The sequence below is a fragment of the Rhynchophorus ferrugineus genome, unplaced genomic scaffold (assembly GCF_030347505.1).
Source record: "Rhynchophorus ferrugineus isolate W39M unplaced genomic scaffold, kcgeb_rfMv2 rfM4, whole genome shotgun sequence".
Taxonomy (NCBI): Eukaryota; Metazoa; Arthropoda; class Insecta; order Coleoptera; family Curculionidae; genus Rhynchophorus; species Rhynchophorus ferrugineus.
This window is the reverse complement of record NW_027472583.1, coordinates 34,060,003-34,083,201: the sequence shown is the minus strand read 5'-3', so window position 1 is coordinate 34,083,201 and position 23,199 is coordinate 34,060,003. Positions and strand designations below refer to the sequence as shown.

Below are 23,199 nucleotides of genomic sequence, written 5' to 3'. Positions count from 1 at the left end.
TGTGTCTCGAATTTTTTCCTTGTTTGTTTTTTCCTTACGGCGTAGTCTTTTTTTTTGAAGACCTGTAAAATACTCATCTATAGTGTATCCAATAAAACAGTGAACGCATGTCATCAAAATTGATGGCGTCAAAATGTCGCAATGTTGCTGCATTAAATCTGACTTTTAATTTATTTTGGCTTTGACAGATAAAATCATATGTATTTTATTATAGTATATTTAATACATATATCATCGAAGGATTTAAACTACAGTTAATTCCGTATACAGCCACAATCGTTTATAGGTTAGTGTTGTTTTATTATACTTACTTTACGTAAAAGTATCCCATATAGGCCTAATACATCTATATCTAAATTGTATATCCAAGTAATATATTTTACTTTGTCATATTTATCTTTTTACGTTTAGTCCTTGTTTTCTTCGTAGCTGTGTTTCCTTGTCAAATCATTTTGTTATCACTATATTCCTCCTACTTAGTTTCTTATATTATTACTTGCTGTGCTGATTGTCAGCATTGGATTATAATTCTACATCACGAAAGTTTCTTTGAGCCACTGTCACGTCCTGAGTCACTTTTCAAGTCAATAATTAAAATGTTAATTTTAGTTCACTTGTTCACGATTTCACCGTTTGTCTTCTTTTCTGTATGTTTGATAGAGTTCACCATACTAAAGGTATTATCGTAAACACATATTCAAACAGTTGTATATCCTTCTTGACCTGTATGTCCTTATACATGGTATCTTCGAAACGTAATTTATGTTTTGCAAGCCATTCCCTAATTACAGTCTTTATCGATCTACTTCTTGGAATATTTCCTACCAGTATGCTATGGTATGGTGAATTGTCCATAACATTAACTTAGGGTTTCTCCAAATTCTTTAGCTGATGATTTTCAAACTTGGACTTGCAGGATAACACTAATTCTGTTCTATGGATAAATGCATTCCTGTTTCTACGCATATATCTGCGGTAAGTTGTTAATTTTTTTTTTATGAATATCAGTACCTAATCAAAGGTTTTTTACTTTTACCTTTTTCCATTAACATTTGTTATCTTTACAGTCTTGTTATTAGCGTTTTACCAATATAGATTTACAAACTGCGATAGGCAATATAACAGGTCAATTGAAAAGTCCCCGGCCTACCATAGTAAAACATTTTTTTTTCAATTCATGGATTTTTGCTATCATTTTCACTGTCTTGTGACACGGTGTATTGTCTTGGTGAAGCAGCACTTTCTTTTTCTTCAAATGCGGCCGTTTTTCGGCGATTTCGTTCTTCAAACGGTCCAATAATGCTATGTAATAGTTACTGTTGATGATCCTTCCTTTTTCAAGGTACTCAATGAAAATTATTCCATGCGCATACCAAAATAGAGACGCCATAACCTTGCCAGCCGACTGTTGCGTTTTCCCACACTTTAGAGCGGGTTCATCGTGTGCAGTCCACTCGGAATACTGTCGATTAGACTTCGGAGTGCAATTAGGGAGCCATGTTTCATTCGTTGTCACATATCGACACAAAAACTCAGGTTAATTATGCTTGATTATCTTCAAACACTGCTCCGAATCATCAACTCGTCGTTGTTTTTAGTCAAAAGTGAGCTAACGCGGCACCCACTTTGCACAGAGCTTTCTTATACCCAAATATTCGTGAATGATATGATCCAGTCCAGTTGATATCTTTAGATTGTATGCCAAGTTTTTGCTTCAACTGTATTTTTCCCTTCAAAAAGATATATTTTATCAACACGCGAAATTCCTTTTTATCCATTTTTTTCACAATAACAAAAGTTGCTTCACTCAAAATGCTATAATTCACAAACTACTGATCCGACAGCTGTCAAATTTATACACGCATCTTGTTAGAGCTAAGTAAAAAACATATGCATTTAATTCTAGTAGTGCCATCTATGTGTCAGGCCTTTTCAATTGATCTGTTATTCGAAATCGTCATGACGTGAATTCTCCGCACATTACCGCAATAACTAAGCACTCTAACTCTTATTTTATCTATAGCCCTGTATCCGTATAATAGCGTATTTCTTCTCATCTACCACCAATGTGATATTTAAATATGATCAATAAAAAATAAATGCTTTTTTACTTATGTATCGATAATAATTACATTATGGACAGACTTAGACTGTCGATTTTATATGATATACCATGTATAAATTTCTAAGCAAATTTGTTTGTCCAAGCTACCTGAGGTCGCGAAAAGCGGGATTATTTACTACAGGGGAAAATTAAAATATTGATTAATATTTCTATAAAACATTTTTAAAATATATCAAAACACAATATCTAATATGACTCTAATAACTTTTGTAATTGTAAATTTAATAGTAGTTAAATATTATAAAATAAAGAACTATAAGTTAAAAAAATAGTTGTCCAAATAGAATTAAAAATACAATACTTGAATTTACTGAATATAGTAAATAGATGTTACAATCTTATTACATTGCAATTGTTAAGGGTAGTGTGAACAATTAATCATTTTAAAATATAGCGCTATTTGCTATATCTATTCAGATAATTTATAAATTTCTAGATAATTTTCTCTAAATTAAAAATAATTAATATAATTAATAAAAAATATATACCAATGAAAGTCTAGAGGTAGCTTTACATACAAACGGATTAAAATAGGTTCCCGGTACCGTTAAATAACATTTAGATAATATAACATAACAGAACCATAAAAATATATAACAATTCTCTTGGTTATAATATTACCAGTATAGATTCTTGTACTTAGTCTTTTTGGTGTTATACTGTCTGGCTCTTATCAGCATGAAGCCGAAGGCACACATTCGTCTGTTTCAAAAGCACCTGCGAAGACACATGTTTTTTATTTAAATTTTATTGCTCAATTACACGTGACGTGAGTTGTCACGTGCCAAACTTTATCCAAAGAACCAATCAAATGTCTTCACAGTAAAATGTTTCTCTTACCGGTGCGTATAATTTCTTTTCTCCAGGAACCCCTATTGAGTTTTCTTTCGATTACTATATGTCCCACACAATGTATTTAACACTTTATTTATTAATCGTTAAAGCGTCTGACGCTAAAAAATGAGGTTAAGGCGCTGATTAACTTAATACCCATTACAATCGTAGAGTACCAAACCGTTTTCTATTCAAAAACTTACATATTAACTAAAATATACAGTTACACCAATCGATTAATATCCTGTCTGCGGGTTTTCAGCTGTTCGAAATAATCGTTCGGACGTACGCTTTTTTATTTCGGTTCGATCCGACAACGTCGCTTTGCCGAAAGCGAATCCCGCTTATCGAGTCTTCTCCTCGTCGTCCCCCCTCCCCCTGCGCTTCCCCACAATTTTCAGACGGCCGCGGCCGACCTTCCGAGGACACGACACGCTCCTCACCTCACCCCACCTGACCGTTGTTATATCGTCGACGTATGTGCGTCTCTCTGTGTCCGTCTCGGTCGCTCGTTCTCTCTTCGTCTCTGTCCGACGCACACATTCGACCGCTCGGTCGACACTAGACCCTCTTCTTTCCTCCGTCGCCGTTCCTAACAAAGTAGTCCGCATGGATGTCTTTGTGAATGTAATTCTCTATCAAACCGACTGAATGTATGTTGTGTGTGTAACAGTTTGAAATGTGTAGATGAGATACTAGCACAAGCCGGAATTATCGCTCATTTGTTTACTTACGTCGGGTAAAATTGGAACAATGCAGTTGTTTTGTTTAAAAAAAGATGACCTTCAATGTAAAATACGTGTTATCTGATAAACACGAGTAACGTAATTATAATGACAGCTAAACTTAAAGCCTGATTTAATATCCGCGAGGTGTCGCACACTTTTTTGAGAATCTAAATCGCATAAAATATGTTATGCGGATTTCGATCGTGGATAATTTTATTGAAATGATAACAGAACTTGAAAAAAAACACATACACATAGCGAACCGTAAAGCTGGATGTTTTTCGCTGGTGTTGGGCCGAGTACGGCCCTGCTGCGGGCTACGTAACGGGACATTGTACCCGAAGACGTAACAGCTTTAGTTGGTGGGTTTCAAATCGATACATAAGACTGTATCAACAAAACAGAATCGAAAAAAAAACACGCACGCAGTCACTCGGATTTTGCACGGGTCTCGTGATCATATTTCGGTAAATATAACAAATGGAAATGATCCAGAAAAGTATTTATAGAATTACTAATGAAACGTGGTAGGTAGTGCCGTTTTAAGGAAGTAGAGGAGGAAATTCTGTAATTGTCCCTCTATTCTCTATAAATAGGCAAAATACACATATGAAGGACAATAAAACAGCCAATGCACGTCATCAAAATTTATAATTCAACGTTGCCGCGCTAAATTTAAGTTTTCGTTTATTTTGACTCCACAACAAAACACTAAAATAAATAAAATAATGAAACAAAAGTAACGTTATAAAATATAATTTATTTTAACATTATAATACTTTTTATGCATATTTATTAAAGAACTTCATCTACAGTTAATTAAACAGCCACAATAGTTTGTAGGTTAGAGTTGTTTTATTATATTTACATTTACATATGACAACGATGTCGACTAGTACCAACACAATTTTTTAGACCAATTTTGTTACATGTTCGAACGCATCAGACTCCATTCTGTTTCTTTTTAACTAGATTAATGCTAATTAGTAAAAGGAGAAAGAAGCATTCTTGGAAATTAAAAGGGATTTTATGTTTTTTAAAGCAATACGTTCAATGGTGTTGATGACGCGCATTGGCTGTTTCATTGGAAGGACTATATATATGTAGCACAACTCGTCAGATGGCGCGAATAACGTTGACAATTATTTGCAAATATAATTAGATATACGTTTATTTTAGAATAAATTGAATATTAATATAATAATTTGGCTAATTATTGAAACTAATGAGTGTTACAAATTACAAGGATAATGACATGAAACAAGGCACAAATTTAAAAGGAGTATTTGACCATTTGAAAGTAAGAAATTATTAATGTATAATGTTAAAAAAAATTTTAATTAATTTGTTTTTTACTGTTGAAACTAAAACCTTTATTTTTTATTATATTTTATTATTGAAATCTAGTGATTTTTTATTTAAGTTTACATATTTTATAGTCTTAAGTAAAAGGTAAAATTTACTAAGACATTATTTATTACTTACCTTTTATTTTATTATTATATAATACATTTACAACGTATGCATTGTAGCTTATCCCGAATTGTTTTGTATACTATTAATTTTATTTTATTTTTATATATTGTTTTATGTTTGAAATAACTTTTCAGCTAAAACTTGCCAGCTTAAGAAGAAGAAGTAATATATCAAATTAAAGAGAAATATATAAATTCGTAGTTTTTATATATGCCTTTTTATGGATAATTCTTTTCTCATGTGTATGTTATTGAACTCATAATCTGTTGTACCGATTTTGATTATTCGAGAATGGTTTAGCTTCATAACCGGACCTGCTAGGTGGCACTGCGATAAGGTATCAGGATTTCTTTCTTTTCTTTTAAATATTTTTAGATTTTAAGAACACGTCACAACAAAATTACTAATTGTATATTATTGTGATCATCTTATAAAATGTTTTTATTGTCGAAATAATTTATCTCACGGTTCGGAGTATCGAAGAGACCTTTATCTTTGTATATCTTTCATGTGAAATAAAATTGGAAATATTAGAGCAAGTTAGATGTCAATGGCAATGTACAAATAGAGAATATTTTAAACTTATTATCTAATAGAATAACACAAAAGTATGATTACCTTAATATATTTAAACAAATGACATTAGAGGATGCTGTGAGATGTGGTGGGTCTAGTGAACCCTAGTATTGTTGGTATTTTTTCTATTTAGTATTATAAAATTTTAAGAACCTTTTAGCTCGATCTGTGGACATAGCTACGAAATGTTAAGGTGAAAAACTGGCCGTTCCTCTCTCCATCTGGGTTCCAGGACTATCGGCAATTTTCTCACCATTTCAGTGTCATGACCCTCGAGCCGGCTCCACCCAGATCGCGAGCTGCATTCCAAGCCGCCTAGATTGAAATGCAGGCCCGCCTTGAAACCACCAGTGACGTGCATCAGCGACTTCGCGTATCACAATCCAAAGAGATGGCCTTGCTCTGCTCTTTCTGTTGCTGCTGTCGCTGCTACCACGAATCATCTGTACCGTTTCACTCTATTCTCTTCCTTCTTCTTTTTACACATCGGAATAAAAGAATAGCCGATGGGTTGTATTAATTGTTCCGAAAATAAGGTCGGTTTTCGCGTTATGAAATTTCTTGCTTATTGTTACGTTAATTTTAATATTCAGTAATGTCGGACGTTTTGATTAATTAATTTTTATGACGTTAAATAACAGGTCAATTGAAAAGTCCCCGATCTGACACATAGATGGCGCTACTAGAATTAAATGTTTTTTTGTTAGCCCTAACCCTCAAAAGATGCCTGTATAAATTTGACAGCTGTCGGATTGTTAGATTGTGAATTGTAGCATTTTGAGTGAAGTAAAGTTTGTTATTGTGAAAAAATGGATAAAAAGGAATTTCGCGTATTGATAAAATATTGCTTTTTAAAGGGAAAACTACAGTTGAAGCAAAAACTTGGCTTGATCCCGAGTTTCCGAACACTGCCCCAGAAAAATCAACCATCAAGGATTCGTATGCTAAGTTTAGTAGATGTAGTGAAATGAGCACCGAAGACTGTGAACACAGTGGACGTCCAAAAGAGCTTGTTACCGACGAATACATTAAAAAATCTACAAAATGATTTTAAATGACCGTAAATTGAAATTGAATGAAATAGCAGACACTTTAAATATATCAACTGAACGTGTACGTCATATTATTCACGAATATTTGGGTATAAGAAAGCTCTGTGCAAGCTGGGTGCCGCGCGAGCTCACTTTTGATCAAAAACAACTACGAATTGATAATTCGGAGCAGAGTTTGAAGATGATGAAGCGTAATAAACCCGTGTTTTTGCGTCGATATGTGTTAATGGATGAAAAATGGCTCCATTATTTTACTCTGAAGTCCAATCGACGGTCATCCGAGTGGACTAGACACGATGAACCCGCTCCAAAGCGTTGAAAAACGCGACAAGGTTATGGCGTCTGTATTTTGGGATGCGCATGGAATAATTGTAAAGGAAGGGCCATCAAGAGCGACTATTACATAGCGTTATTGGACCGTTTGAAGGACGAAGTCGCCGAGGAATGGTCGCATTTGAAGAAAAATAAAGTGCTGCTTCACCAAGAAAATGCACCATGTCACAAGTCAGTGAAAACGATGGCAAAAATCCAGGAATTGGGCTTCGAAAATTGCTTCCTCATCCACCATATTCTCCAGATCTAACCACCAGCGACTATTTCCTGTTCGCAGATCTCAAAAGAATGCTCGCTGGTGATCGCCGAAACTGAGACCTATTTTGAAGCAAAGGACAAATCGTACTACAAAAATGGTATTGAAAAGTTGGAGGGTCGCTATAATCAGTATATCACCCTGGAAGGGAATTATGTTGAATAAAAAAACTAATTTTGCCAAAAAAATGTGTTTTACTATGGTAGGCCGGGGACTTTTCAATTAACCTCTTATGACATTAAGTGTTTCATTCCTTTGTTTCATTTCATTCATTCGTTTGTTTTCTCATGCGTACATAAGGCAATTTTTTGACTCCCTTCCCCCTCTACGTAAGATAAGAATAAAAATAGGTCGACCGCTGTTTAATGTTTATTACGTTTATTAGAATCTAAAGGAAATAACATACACATTTGGTTTGTTTTAATGTTTATTTTTAAAATATGTATTTTTAGGAGCACTTATTTTTACCTACAAAGAAACTAGTAATTTTATTTTAAAGTTTTTCTTTGTCATTCATCTTTACATAAATTTTGCTCAGTTCAGTGGCCCAAAACCCTTTCATAAAATGGATCTGTCACTGGAACATCTCTGATAGTAGGTGTCGATGTATGACTGAATGTATGGCTGAATATTCTTTTTTTTTTCAGTATTTGAAATACAGCCATGAAGTTTTTTGTCAAGTGGCACTGCTTTTATCGATGCAAAATGTTTAGAACATACTAAACAAAATTTTCAGTATCAGCACATATTGTATTGATGGACACTAAAAATCATAAGGAACAGTCTTGAATGGGACCTCACCTTCCATGTTTAAAGACTGTTGCACTAACAAACATGTAAAGTGATCGAGCATCCTTTGGGCTGGGAATGAGTGACAATGAAAATGATGATGATGATAAAATAATGCTTATATTATCTGTAGCCCTTGTTGGGTGCGTGAAAAACTAATCCACGTTTTTAACGAATAAATATAGAATAATTATCAAGCATTAAAAATTATTTCAAAACAATTTAAAAATTCTAAAAATATAATGTTTGGGAAAAATTAACTTTTTAAGCAAGTTTTTTCCCTAATATATGAGTTTAAAGTCTCATATCTCTTAACACTTAACTTAACTTAACAGTTTATAGGAATATTCTGGGTATGAAGTTAGCGCCACTTATTTACTTGGTCAAAAGTTGTTACGCTTTTCGTTTACTCGAAAGTCATTACAAAAAGTCAAATTGTGAAATAATTACGGTGATGAGTATTTGAAGTGAACGCCAATGTCAAAAATGGCTTGGTTGTTCTGGAAATTTTGATGTTAAAGAAGAATCTCAAATTGGTAGACATTTATTGAGAAAGTCGATAAAATTCCTACTCGTCAATGTATAAATACCTCAATATTTTAAAATTGAGGTAAGTCAACATATTTCATTTCGCAAGATGCGCCAAAAAAGTTTAGAACGATTTACATAAAACTGGATACCAAATGAAGTTTGATCCTTGGTTTCCACATGAATTAACAAAAAAAAATTTAATAGATAGAGCTTCCATTTCTGAACTGCTACTGAAATGTTAAATTACGTATAGTATATCCAATGAAATTGTGAATTCGCGTCATTTAATTTATTATTTTGAATAAAAATAATTAATATTTAAATTTATGACGTCAAAACGTCGCAATGTTGCCGCAGTATTCTAATGTAAATAAAATAATTGAACAAAAATGTTATAAAATATAATTTATTTTAACATTATAGCACATTAAATGCATATATTATCGAAGGATTTATAAACTACAGTTAATTAAACAGCCACAATAGTTTATAGGTTAGAGTTATTTTATTATATTAACTCTTTTCCATACTACCTATGGTATTCCCTGGAGGACTAATACGAGTCACTATTCGATCAATTCGATGTTTTGAGTGCTCAAATAGTCTCTTGTTTGAGCCGATGTGTGAGAGCTTGCATTGTCATGATGAAGAACAATCAGGCGTCTCTTGTTTGTTTTCCTTATTTCACCGAAGACTTCTGGCAAACAAATGGTTGTGTACCAATCAGAATTTACTGATTACGATCCTCTAGAAGCACTGTTGCCATATGACCAGTTTTCCCGAAGAATCAGGCCACCATTTTCTTTAAAATGCTTCGTGCGCGAACAACTTTTGTTGGATTTGATTCATGTTGGAACACCCATTGTGTCGACTGCTGCTTACTTTCGGACTCATACGAATATATCCATGATTCGTCACCTGTCATGATTTTATAAACATCTTTCGAATCACCGCGATTGAATTTCTTAAGCATTTCTTTGTACCAATCGACACAAGCCTGTTTTGAGCGATTGTCAAACTGTGTGGGATCCAACTCGAACACAACTTTCGCACCGCTAAGTTTCTTTGTAATATCCCATAACAATTAAATTTGATTGAATATGCAGTGATAGGGAAGAACATGTTATACTCAGTGGTCATATTATTCAGCCATCTGATCTACTGTGTATCTTTTTTTCAGGTCTATTTCTAAAAAAGTAAATTACGTAAAACACAATTAAACATTTCCTTTATATTTACCAAGTGACACTTGTTGGGATCCTTTTGTTCGATTCCTGTTACTCACTGTTTTTATACATTTCATAAATTTAATCTCGAATAGAACTAATACCAAGTTATGTACACGCTCTTTTCGGTTAATTCAAAATTATATTGGTATGGTTTGGTTTCATTTTCCCATTACGATTTGGGGTCTTTTCAAACCCCACCTGTGGAATCTAATAAGCCATATGCCATTTTCATCGTAAAATAAGTTTAGAATAGTAAACAAAGGATATGTGAAAGTTTTTTTATATTAATTAGCAGTCAAATAAATAAACTAAAACTGATTTAAGAACAACTTTATGATTCTTATTTTTTCCTTGAATCGACCCTACTAATCCTAATCAAGTGACCCCGTTCTGCCCTATTATATAAATATTAGCGAATTTACCGATTGCACTGTTTATCCAGATAACGTATTAAGTACTTACATGTATTTCCGTTGATAATTTTTTCTCTTTAGAAAATAATTTATTGCACTGTGATACAATATATGTTTTTACAATTTTTATAAAATTGATATAACAATATTTTCCATCATTTCATTCAAATATATATAACAAAAGCACACTCATAATGTGGGAAAATTCAATTTTCATGTTATATGACTATATTATGTGATTATATTAAATGAAAAACTATTATTTTATCTAGAAAAATGTCAAAAACCAATACATTTAACAGTTAGATTAGTTTTAACAGTTGTTTACATTCATACTTGGTCTTTTCACCAATAGATATCGCTAATCGAAACACATGTTGCTCACAGGGAATAGTGACTGTTGCTGTTTCAAATGAACAATTTTCTTCATTCCAAGAGGTAATAAATTCATGGGGCCATGAAAGGAGGTAGCGAGGGAATTTATAAATTAGAATATTACTTGTACCAGATTTTTTATTACTATATTGAATAATAAAATGAATTTGTGATATATTTCAAACTATAGAATTGTATTTTTCTTTTTGAACCAACCGATATAACATGATAGCTTTGTTAATATTCTTTATATTGTTTTTACAATAACATTTAATATAATAATTATTTTTGATAATATTAAGTCAATAATATATTGAATTGTTGGAGAACGTCCGTAATGAATCATTACAAGGGCAGTATACCGAGCAAGAAAGCACCTGCTGTATCAATCCATCCCCCTCCTTTATCCGGCACCGTCAAAGGCGACTGAGAATGGACTATGGAGCCCAAAAAAAACCAAATAGATTGAATAACTGGTGAATGCTTCGAACGGCATAGTGCTGCAATTAAATGCAACCTTTTACCAAGCCGTTCATTTCGCGCTACGAAACACTCAGTATATTATCCTTAATAATATTTACTTATACACTGGTAGAGAGCACCGTCAACTTTTTTCTATGCGTCTTACCACACAGCCGGTTAAGTAATATCGTACTTCGTACAAGGTTTGCGTCGAAAGTTGAAACAGAACATGAACTAACCTCACACAAAACTGAAGGATAAATACCGTCGTCAGTAAACCACTCGATTTTTATTCTAGATTTGGGTTAACGTTAGGTTTGACGTCTTTACGAACGTTGACATTGACATTTGTTGATTTATTTAATGGCAATGTCTTCCTGACAGTTCTAGGTTATGTTTCCTTAGGTATTTCGTGGAATAGGTGTTTGTCTCGTAATATTTACATAAAACGATTAGATAAATTAGACTAGTTACATGGATGAATAAATTGTAATTATTCTTTTTTTATTTTCTAGTTCCTACAACCGACAAGGACATATATATTTTGCAATTTCAAAGGAACAAGACCGAATGAAATCCGAATCACGATAGTAAGTATCTGACGTTACAACAAAGTATCAACATACGTTATTTTTAACCTACATTTTTTATTTTGTTTTTAATATAATTATTTGAATATCAGCTCCATCTATTTGTTATGTTGTTAGTAACTGTTAGCTATTGTAATTATATAAATATGCGATAAGGAATGCTTATTTAGAGGAGATATTTTTTAAATGGTATTTTAACAAGTGACCGCCATCTATTTATCGTAATATCAACTGTTGTGATAAAAGGCAATAAAGGTTTCCATCAAGCCTACGTATCTTAATACAATGTATTATTATAAAAGTAAAATAAGATAGATTAAATTGGTGTGAAAATTGTGATTCATAAATTTTATATTATTGATAGATGAGATGAGCTGAAAGTCATGAAACTCTTCAAAGCTAAACTGCAATCGTGCTTGATTCGATCAAAAAGCATCCAAAGATAAATAATTACAATAAGCAAAAATTTAATTTGCTATAGAATATACTCGTAAAATTAAGACATTTGCGCCCAATGAGAGCGTCCAAAGGTGGAAATAAAAAAATGACTTTGTTAAAATATTTTATTTAAATAATAGTTAAAACTTGAATTTGCAATATTTTCAAACACACGAAAAAAACATTATCTAGTCTGACTATTATATTTGACAAATATATACTGGAATATTTATTTTTTAAGATATTAAATATAATGTATATAAATCATATATAATGTATCCTCATAATGTAGTATTAATTTAATAATTTTCCATTCTTACATTTAATATAAAAGTAGGTGTAAAATAAATATTTGTGAAATTATGTAGACTTTTCCCCTCCTTCAAAATAAAAAACACGTTTACAAATTTTTTTTTATTGCAATATCTTTTTCTATTTTTTCTGCTTTTCTGCTATTTTATTCAGCCGATATTTTTCGATATTTTTTTAAAAAATTAAATATATTTCTTGAACATTATAAAAACCATTTAATTATTTTCAATAAACCTTTCAAATTGGTACTTAAAGCTTTAGTGTATTTTGGTACTTAATTTTTCTCAAGGACTATCGAGATTATGAGATATATCAGCGAGTTGGAATGACGAAAGATGCCAAGGGAGCTTACACTGACCATATCTGTTAAATTATTCACAAATCCAGCATTTTGAGTATCATTTTTTGATTATTTTTGCGTAGGTAGGATAACATAGGACATCGAGTAGTCTTAATCCGGCACTGACTGGAACCTATGGGCAAGTGAGTCACTTCAACTCCGAGTTTTGCTCGGTTTACTCTGTAGTCTCCAGAGCATCTAGCGCTTGTCCTCGTGATAACATGTTAAGTTCGTGTGTTTTGCGATGGAACCTGTCAGTTCTTGTTTTTATACCTTCGACTGAAGTAGTAACTCAGACGCACCTCAACATCTTTCTGTACTTTGTTCTATACCATAATTAGTCCATTATTGTTGCAATTATTGGAATCCCAATATCTGGTGTCTTCATATGATATGACAAGTGCTTAAGCTAAATAAGTAGTATTTAAAAGAAACAATGTCTGCTCTGACATAATATACGGCGGGTAGATTTAGCGTTCCATTTTGATGTTTCCATGTAGATTTTCACAGATTCGGCCAAACGTTGTCATATGGCAAAATGACTTCATGGCGACTCCATTAAAAAAAGGTACTTTCTTTCGATGCTCAACTCAAATACATCAATTAAAGTTTATAGCGATATTGTCTGATGGTTTCGTTCTGTTTTAAATTTTCAATATTGCGCCTTCTTGCACTTTTGGCCTTCTGTTTTTTGTCTTTGCTGTTCTTTTCAAATTACTTATGACATGGTCATCCTTACCATATATATCTATAAATAATTAATGCACATGAAGTACTGATTTCTTTAAACTAAAGAAAGTGTCAGCAAATTACACTTATTCGGTGAAAAATTCAAAAAAAGAAAATAGAAATATTTTGAGGTTATGTTGTCCGCAAATGCCCAAGATAATCTTAACAAGAGTGTTGTTCTGGATAATCCTGACATGCGGTTTAATTTTGCAGCGTTGCCAGTCGAAAATTTTACGTATATTTGAAGAATATAATATAAATAGAATAAATTATCTTGAATTCACTAGTTAAGTTGATATTTCTATTGAATCACAAGTGAAAATATTTTTGGTATATTTTTCGTCCCCAATAATATTAAAAGTTATATGAAGAAGGTTTTATAAACATCTTTCACTTTAAAATAATTTTAAAATAATACAATACCTAATTATTTATCAATATATAAACGCTACAGTAACAAACCAAAGTTGTAGTTCTTGTAAATTATTTGTATACTTGAAGAGTTATGTTATATATTCTGGAATTCGCAAATGAATCTAAAATCTCACTCCAAGCTCAAGTTCAAATTTAACTAAGTTTATTATTATTTTAATTTTATATATTATATCTAAGTTATTTTACCTTTTATAAACATATTTAATTTTAAAAGGAAAAAGAGAAAATAAAACAACATGTAAGGTAACAAATATAATTGATCTATCGATATATAAAAAACAAGCATCCATTTATCTTTAAAATTACTTAATAAAATATTTGCACGGCACTAAAAATACCTTCATTGTTTCCTCATCAAATATCTTCGATATGTAAAAACAGCACGGAAACCTCTCTCTGAATTCATTCAATAAAATCAAGAAAATGCAATTCAAATCGATATGCATTAAGTCTGTGTTTGCCTGTCATGGCTATATTCTTTTAATCATTGTCCTTGATTTATAGTGATTAATATAAAATATTTTTTTTTTAAGTAGTATACCCAGAAACTAAGATTCTGACTTCTATGACATGCTCATTTACTCATGCTTCAACACTTGTAACGTTACTTTTATGTATTGTACCTATGGAATTCAATTGTTTTGCTTGCTGAATATTATATAAATCTTTATGAATCAATAAATCTAGTCTTTTAAAATTATCACTGCTTAAATTAGCTCGAGTTTCATTCAATAAAGCATCCATTGGCATTTTATCTGCTTTTTATTTTATAGTTTGGCTACAATCATATTTTTATTTGATTTTACTAAGTCTCACCTCTCATCCTTTGATACACTCTTATGTATTCCTGATCGATTACGCTCAAATTTAGAAGTGGTAATATTTTTACCAAAATAGGAATCCCCGCCCTTAAGAATCCTGAAGAAGCGAGCTAAACCTCAATGTTTCTTATTCAATTTTAATGTTGATGGTATATACTCACATAAAGGACATCGAGTCATATTTTCTGCACTTTTACTTTCGCAGGATCAACTATGCCTAAAATATAATGAATTTGGTATATAATTACACCTAGTGTGCAAAATCGGACGGATACGCACCTGGATCGAATATCTGTTCGGATTAAAAGTGTTATAAAAGCTTTTTTTGATAATATTCTCAAATCAAATCTCTAACAATTATAATCAAAATATGAACAGTACTAGAACAAAACAAAATATAAACAACAAAATTCTTAACCTTATAAAACAGAGCTCCTACCAATACCGGGAAAAAATCCAAAATGGCTGTGGTAGTTCATTGGATTCTACCTCCTGATTGTTTATAATTGGCAACGTCGCAAAATCAGATGGAAATTGCGGAAGTTTACCGAATATTGGCTACGGTTCCCCAGAAATAGCCACTACTCTTAACGTGATTTTTGGTGCATGACATGTTGCATCTTCTTTTGTCGAATCATGGAAATTTATGTAGTATATATAGTCCATTCAATAAAACAGTAAACTCAAGTCATCTAAATGTATAACGTCAAAACAACATTTTAGCTTTGATATATAGTTAAACTCTAATTTAAAATTATGAAACAAAAAAAGTTCAAAAACAAGAAGAAGAATTTTGAAGAATTTTGAAGACATTTGACAACCAGGCGAATTTTGTAGGGTGATTCGGTTACATGCTCGAATCAGTCTGCATTATATCTCTTTTTAATTGGAAACAAATAAGAAGGAAAATATTGTCTGATTTTAAAGCGAATTTACAATTTGCGATAGGCAATACACTCGACATATTGATGACGTGAATTTACTTATTTAGAATGGACTATGGTATGATAGATTAGTAATAAAATGCATTAAATACTAGTTAAATTTAAATACTAGTTTAGTATTTATGATACAAAACATGAGTGACAATGAGTGATTTACTAATAATTTTTTATAAGTTTTTTTTCTGAAAGAAAAAATTCTATAGATATAATTGAGCTGTTTATCGAAACAAAAAAAACTGTTTCGTATCAGATGCAATCGTTTCTAACAGAGAGATTATGTAACACACGAAAAAATTCAGGACATTGTTCAAGAAAAAGGAAACGAACGGACCGTCCGGCGCCATCTGTGAGAAAAACCTCAAACAGGCACGCGGCGACGACCTTGTCGTTTACTGTTTTACCGTAACCGTTTTTTTCACCTGCCTCACGCACCCCGGCCTTCTTTATTGTGGTTACTACCCTGTCGGAACGACGACAGCTTCCGGTCGTGACATTCCTACCCTTGCCGCTCCACCCCCCGGTCGATCGCCGTTGCTATTTACATACGATACGGTGGTTCTTTTGTCGCGAAACGGCGACGTTGCGGATTCGGTGAAGTGGAAAGACGGTGGTTTCACCGGTACCGGTCCGTTCGGACGAATAAACCGGAGCGTAGAGCGAGCGAGATCGTTAATTGATTTGGTCCGGCCGAATGCGAGGGAAATAAAAAAGAAATGGGGCCGAATAGTTCTCAAGGACGTTGAATTTTAACTACGCTCCATGTCCCTTGCGACCGGCGTATTAGGAGCTCTGTGTGTTTTTTTACGTACCGTTTCGGTGTTTCGCACCGTTTCCTGCTACGTGGAAGATCCGTTTTAGCAAAATTAGCATAGCCATAGTGCGGCCGTGTATTTATTTCTGTTCTAATTATGAATGTATCCAGATTTTATGCAATATGTGGCAACGTAGTAGGATGGTTCGGTCATAATTAAAATAAAGCTTCCATATAAATCAAACATTGTATAGCTAACGATATTTTTCAGTTCTACCATCGTACATGTACCTGTCTACTACGGCAAGTATTACCTATTCGATCAACGAAATTCGTTTTCTACTTTTTTTGAGCCAGCAGTTAAAAGAGGGCTAAATTTGTCGAATAAACTGGGCATTGAAACAATTCGTTCTTTAATCCACCTATTTTGCGATAATTTTTAAGCTGAGCGAGCAGGTGCGTTATCTTGATGATTTTTTCTTCTATAAACCAAGTATTTTTTTCCATTATAATTATGAATGTATCCGGGTTTTGTGCAATATGTGGCAACATAGTATGATTGTTCACTCATAATTAGAATAACGTTACCAAACCCCACCGTGTACACGGTTTACTGCGACTTAATCTTTTTCGAATTAAATTTAATTTAATTGTAGCGACCTTGAGGCATGTCGAATTTTACATCGTGGAATAAGGGTCTACAAAATACCCAGAAATATAATCCCAGATGTTGAACACGGGCGGGGTGCCAGCAGCGCCAACTAGAATCCGACAACGAATAGCTGGCGGCAACCCCGAGACGTTTATCTGGGATGTGATTGAAGGGTATTTCGGTCATTCAGTGCTGAACCCTCGTTTGGTTTAGACGTGCCACCATCGACTGCTCAAGCCTTGTCTCCAAGTAACACCGCTGCCATCCGTTTTATCATTTGTATTTTCACATTTTTTTATATTGCTAATAAATAACGGTCACATAATGTAAACACCATTGTTTCATTTCGTTTTACCTCAATTCACCGAGCCACATCATTTACCCTAAATAATCATGGGATTTTAAAGACCAGTACAACTCCGTGTGTCTTCTACATCTCCTAAAGAGTATAGTCTGACCGAGAGACCTGCCGTTCTCAATTAATTAAACGTTTTTCTTCGAAAAAAGCCCCAAGCTCAGATAATGTTATAGGAAACCATCTGATAAACCTCACTAGTAAGCAACTTTCTGAGCTTGCCAATATTATAAATTCCATATTGGGACTAAAGCATTTCTCTAAAAATGGAAATTATCCCAAAGAAAAATGCCTATCAGCTTGATCAGCTCTCTCTTCAAACTCACAGAAAGAGTGATATTGCGAGCTTTAAACAGCTTCGCACGCTCAAATCACATAATTACCGATGATCAATAAGATTTCCGTATGAAACATTCATCAAAACAATCTTCATCAAACTGCTCGCGTCGCAGCCACCATCCACCGGGCTCTTCGTAAAAGTCGCAAGGTTGATGCCGTCTTTATGGAGGCCTCCAAAGTTTTCGATCAATTTGACAGGGCGGTATAATTTTCAAAGCTAAAAATTAGTGTAGGAATGTTCGTCGGGTCGGTCAGTCGATCGAAATGTGTGGCTGCCGCTGCGATTATTTGTCAGAACACTCACTACTGTTTTTGGAAGAAATTCGCACGAGAACTGAAAACACTGGTTTAATAATCACTTGTTTATTTCGATATTGAGTGATACATGTGGTCGACGGGAGAATTGACAGGATATTAGGTTAGGTAGAGGAAGTACGGTAGCGCTGTGGAAGTGCTACAATTACAAGGGGACGGAGAAAAGAAAAGAGAACGAGACGTCGTCGTGATGGTCTTTTATAGCCTGGAACTGCATTGTACCAATCCACCGGCGTTGCCAACCTTTATACTTGTTGGTGACTTCGTGGCGGTCGCCACACTAGGTTTACCGGATGACCTAGTCTCACTCATTCACTCATATTTAGAAGAAAGGTCCTTTCAAGCAGGTTTTCTACAAGGTCCTCTATTAGGCTTTGTTCAGTTTGTACATGGCAGATCGCCCGAAGCAATTGAACAAACGATTTTATGTAGAGGATACTGTGTTTTTCACCACCGGATACTGTCCAACTTAACTAGACTATTCGAGGCTATGAGAGTAAAACTATAATAATAACTAATAGCCTTAACCTGTTTCATCGTCGGTGGGACTGTCCCCTGGCTCCAGAAAGTCAAATATTTTGGTCTCTATTTCGACCATAGGTTTCAGTGGTTACTTTCAGTATTTCTTTGCACTACTCCAAGTATTCCAATCCAAAAAGAGTTGCTTCCGTTATTCAATGCCTCATGGTTTATGAGGAACGTGAACGCCCATCTTGAATCAGGCATCAATCAATTGCAATTCATCATTCTCGGTAGGCAGTTAAAATACGGCCAAAACGACCCCCCAAATCTAAATGTTCCTAAATTGAAGCAATATAAGAAAAAGATCATTTGGCACTAGCTGTTCAACCAGGTTGATAAAAATCCGTCTCTCTTCTTTTCTCCCCCTTTATTATTTGCGGAAGAACCTTGATCTTAACCTATTTATTATGTCTTGCAAATAAGTAATCAAATTAACCAGTTTATTCGGTTAACGTTCAAATTCCTCACTACAAATAGTAGTAAGTAAATAAACAAATAAAGATTAACGTAACATGCACTACTACTACTGGTCATAAATACACATTACAAATCAGTATATGTTTATAATAGTTATGCAATAAAAATAACAAATATTTTTCAAAGATAATTTAATTTGTTTATTTAACTTTGGAAATTTCGTGTCAAGCAAGTGACGAAGCGGAAATCTCATCTGTACTTGTTTTTGTTTTTATTTATATTATTTGCTATTACAATTGGGTTTGTTTAGCAACTTCAAACATTCACTTTATCATTAATAATCATAATCATAATATTCACATAATCATTTCTTTTGCATTAGGCTTTTTTGTCCTAGGTAGGTTGGCCCTTGTTAGTGAAAGGTTATTGTGAAAAACGAAGGATTCTTTACTTTTAACCCCCACGACTAGGGGTGATTGTCAACGAAAAAAATATCGATATATTTAAGTATAAAAAAATTTTAGGAAAAAACAAAAATAGTGAAATAGTAGGCTAAAATAGTATATATTTTTTCTAAATATTTTAAAAAGTGCTGACGTTTTTGATGGGTCTTTAAAATAAGTACCAATTTTAAAGGTCTATTAAAAATTATATTTAATTTAATTTAAATTTAATTCAATTAAAAATATCGGCTAAGAAAATATCAATATATCGGCCAAAAATATCGATATTTTTTCTGCATCCCTACCCACGACTACTTGCTGGTTATCATAACCTTTTTTGTTTTTATTAATTGAGTTGTTTCGTTTTGCCTAATGTAACTACTAGCTTCCGGAGCTTAGTTTATTGATTAAAAACTAGCAAACGTTTCGCTAGAGCTCTTTTGGTCAGACTACCTTATTTAGGTAGGTGCCTTTCAAGGCTGAGTGATAAACTGATAGGGACACTAATTTTTTTTCTGGCCCGTTGAATAATTAAGAAACCTAATGTGGTAGAAAGAGTTGGTTTTGTCTTTGTTGAGATTTTTTTTGGCGTTTATAAGTCTCAAAACCTTTGCTATGTTTTCTCACAAAATAGCCTTGTGGGGTTTATTGAACTAAATGTCGTAACCAGTATCTGACTGGACCAAGTTTTTCGTATGTCCATTTCTCTCGCATCGTTGATACTCTTTTTATTGCTTTCCTCCCAGTGTCTCCTATGTACACTTTTCCAAACTTACAGGTTTCTTGGTACCTGTTACCTACTGAAGTTTGTTCTCTAAGATTCTAATTTGACTAGTATGAGTATGAGTAGGTTTTTCTCATCAAACTAAAACGTCTAAGAAATAAATGATTCTTGATTTCCATGGTGAATTGGAAGTTTGGATGTTGGATGTTGTTTAGTTATCAGGAGCTTCAGGAAGTGATATTGGAAGACTGGTATTACATAATTTGTATGTATATATTTGTATATAATATTATACTCTCTATAGTATCATACTCTCTAGAATATTAAAGTACTTGAAATTTAATATAATATATAATGTTGTTATCATCATGTTTAAAACTAAATTTTATATATAATTTTTCATTAAAGACGGGTCGATGTTGGCAAAAACTAGTGCAAATTTTTTAGTAAAGTAAAATTGTTTAGTAATATATGTTTTTATTTTCGCCTCTATACAAATTAAAATATGCTATATATTAGGCTTGTAAATTAATGTTAAAGGATTTGCAAGAGATAGTGTCACAGTGTATTAAAGAAAATAAAAAAGGTAATCGAATGTTGCGTGAAGCTTATAGCAACTATGCTCAATCGATTTCAACATGTGAATACTGGTTTAGATGTTTTAACAATGGTTAGACACCGAAGGCAAATCATCATTCTAGACAACTAAAACAATTTGACGAGGATTTTAAGGCGTTACTCGATGATGATCCGTGTAAATCGCAAGAACAACATGTAGACTTTTTGGAAATAATACAAGAAACCATTTCCAATCACCTGAGAAACATACTGGAGTTAAAATATAAGAAAATTGAGTACTCGTTGATTGAAAAATCATAATTATCAGTAATAAATGTTCTGCAAAAACGAATATAAATAGAATGCACCGATATACTATAGGATATTATTTACACCAAGGCCTTCAGATGCCGACTGTCACTCAGAAGATCAAGACAATTGCAAGAAAACATGAGAACAAACTCAATTCTGTTGCCACTATTGTAGTCATGCAATTCTTGGATAACACCAGATCTTGTGTAGTGTAGTGTAGTGAGGTGTATTTAATAGAAAAACAGCAGTGCTTATGCATAAACATTATTACAACAGATACTAAAATTGGGTCGATAGGTCCTCTTAGATAACAGATCAATTGAAAGTTCCCCGGTCTGACACATAGGTGGCGCCACTAGAATTAAATCCATATGTTTTTTAGAGTGCTAACCGTCAAAAGATGTCTGTGTAAATTTGACAGCTGTCGGATCATTAGTTTGTGAATTATAGCATTTTGAATGAAGCAACTTTTGTTATTGTGAAAAAAATGGATAACAAAGAATTTCGCGTGTTGATAAAATATTGCTTTCTGATGAGAAAAAATACAGTTGAAGCAAAAACTTGGCTTGATGCTGAGGTTTCGGACACAGGAAGTGACCTAAGTTTAGACGGGGTGAAATGAGCATCGAAGACGGTGAACGCAGCGGACGCCCAAAAGAGGTTGTTACCGACGAAAACATTAAAAAATTCATAAAATTATTTGAATGACCCTAAATTGAAATTGAATGAAATAGCAGACACTCTAAAAATATCAACTGAACGTGTACATCATATCATTCACGAATATTTGGGTATGAGAGAGCTCTGTGCAAAGTGGGTACCGCGCGAGCTCATTTTTGACTAAAATCAACGACGAGTTGATGAATCAAAGCAGTGTTTATAGATGATCAAGCGTAATAAGCCCGAGTTTTTGCATCGATATGTGTGTCCAATCAACAGTCATCCGAGTGGACTGCACACAATGATCCCGCTCCAAAGCTTGGGAAAACGCAATAGTCGACTGGCAAGGTTATGGCGAATAATTTTCATTGACCTTGAAAAGGGAAGGACCATCAACAGCGACTATTACATAGCGTTATTGGACCGTTTGAAGGACGAAATCGCCGAAAAACGGTCGCGTTTGAAGAAAAAGAAAGTGCTGCTTTACCAAGACAATACACCGTGTCACAAGTCAGTGAAAACGATGACAAAAGTCCATGAATTGGGTTTCGAATTGCTTCCTTATTTTGAAGCAAACGACAAATCGTACTACAAAAATGGTATCGAAAATTGGAAGGTCGCTATAATCAGTATATCAGGCTTGAAGGTAATTATATATTATAAGGAAAAAAAAATATATATATATGTTAGATTCATGGATTTTAAAGACAACAAGACACAAGATTTATATGCTATAGCAAAAAACGAAACACACATTTAGAGTTGAATATTTTCCTATTTGTCTTCAACGAATCGAAATTTCCGACGTTTAAATAACTTTATCAGAATTATCCAACGATTATATATGCATGAGGTCGTCACTAAATGATTGCTTAGAAAAATTACGCGATTTCCATAGTGCGATCGCACTGCTGCGAATCGGAATTCCGAAGGCCAACGCAGGAAAATGTAAAAAAAACTAATGGAAAACCGAACTGGTTACTGGCAGCTGGACCATCGTTACCTAACCAGCGACCACCATTGTTTACGGACCACCCAGACGCGCGTTGACCTCGTCTCTCCGTTCATACACAATTTGTTTTCTCGAATACGTAGGCCGGTCCTCGAGCCCTACACAACAAATGCCTTGAACCAACAACGCTAAACCGTCGATTTCTTCACCGAATCAGTTTGGAATTTGTTCCATTTCATTGACATCAAGTAGCAGGACAAATTACCGGTCATATTAGTTGAAGGAAAACTTCATTGAATACAGTGTACGTCGTATATATGTACTACAACAGCTGATTGCTTTTCAGTAGCCATCTGTTGATTTAGCTTATTTTTAAATTGCTTGTTAATACGTTGTGGGTAACACAAACAT

The 23,199-nt window shown here is 33.5% G+C and overlaps 1 protein-coding gene across 4 annotated transcripts in view; it reads left to right on the top strand.

The window, feature by feature from the left end:
* The window catches only part of Hr39 (Nuclear hormone receptor FTZ-F1 beta), a 59,363-nt gene that overhangs the window by 14,995 nt on the left and 21,169 nt on the right, over positions 1 to 23,199 (top strand). For all 4 annotated transcript variants that reach the window (XM_076401976.1, XM_076401978.1, XM_076401977.1 and 1 more), the window contains exon 2: positions 11,695 to 11,769. The gene's annotated coding sequence lies outside the window, so the exon portion shown is untranslated. The remainder of the gene's footprint in view (positions 1 to 11,694; positions 11,770 to 23,199) is intronic.